Source organism: Micropterus dolomieu, unplaced genomic scaffold, assembly GCF_021292245.1.
Source record: "Micropterus dolomieu isolate WLL.071019.BEF.003 ecotype Adirondacks unplaced genomic scaffold, ASM2129224v1 contig_959, whole genome shotgun sequence".
Taxonomy (NCBI): Eukaryota; Metazoa; Chordata; class Actinopteri; order Centrarchiformes; family Centrarchidae; genus Micropterus; species Micropterus dolomieu.
In genome coordinates this window covers 4,144-5,234 of record NW_025729949.1, presented here as the reverse complement: position 1 = coordinate 5,234, position 1,091 = coordinate 4,144, and the positions used below count along the sequence as shown (strand labels likewise).

Below are 1,091 nucleotides of genomic sequence, written 5' to 3'. Positions count from 1 at the left end.
GAACCCACAACCTTTGAATTACTTATTGATAACTAGAAGTCCAATGCGCTGTCCATTGCGCCACAGAGCCACATCACTAAGGAAACATTCATGAGCATGACTGTTTAGTGCTAACATCGCCTAGTCGTAATGTTTCCCGCAAATCGCATTGGACTTCTAGACAAGCACATGTGAAGTGATTCAAAGTTTGTGTGTTCGAATCCCTCCAGATTTGATGTTTAAAGACTTACATTAATGATAGAAACACTGCATGTTGAATAACGCCCTTCATGCTGGAATTCTATTTTATAGGTTCATCTCTGCTGTTTGTTTGTACTGCATTTCTACATCGCACAGTCGTAATGTTTCCCGCAAATCCAAGTAGATTTGAAGCTAATCCAGAAGACCAAAATGTGGCTCTGTGGCGCAATGGATAGCGCATTGGACTTCTAGACTAGCACATGAGAAGTGATTCAAAGGTTGTGGGTTCGAGTCCCTCCAGAGTCAATGTTTAAAGACTGACAAGATAGAGACACTGTTTATACTGCATGTTGAATTAAGCCCTTCATGCTGGAATTGCTAACATCGCCTAGTAGTAATGTTTCCCGCAAATCCAGAAGACCTTGCTCTGTTGCGCAATGGATAGCGCATTGGACTTCTAGACTAGCACATGACAAGTGATTCAAAGGTTGTGGGTTCGAGTCCCTCCAGAGTCGATGTTTAAAGACTTACATTAATGATAGAAACACTGCATGTTGAATAACGCCCTTCATGCTGGATTTCTATTTTATTGGTTCGAACCCACAACCTTTGAATTACTTATTGATAACTAGAAGTTCAATGCGCTGTCCATTGCGCCACAGAGCCACATCACTAAGGAAACATTCATGAGCATGACTGTTTAGTGCTAACATCGCCTAGTCGTAATGTTTCCCGCAAATCCAAGTAAATCCCACCAGAGTCGATGTTTAAAGACTGATGTTAATGATGAGGGACTCTTTAAATTTTTTTTCTGACCCCCTTCATGCTAAAATAAGCAAAGTTGTACTTTAGATTTGCCTTGTTTCTTAGTTTTCAGGAAGTCATAAACACAAATTTTGTTTTTTTCATCC

The 1,091-nt window shown here is 40.3% G+C and overlaps 1 non-coding gene across 1 annotated transcript; it reads left to right on the top strand.

Annotated features, from left to right (window-relative positions):
- The first annotated feature begins 394 nt into the window (after positions 1 to 394).
- trnar-ucu lies at positions 395 to 486 on the top strand. The gene is given in 2 exon segments: positions 395 to 431; positions 451 to 486. It is a non-coding gene; the product is annotated as a tRNA-Arg (tRNA).
- Positions 487 to 1,091: the final 605 nt, after the last annotated feature.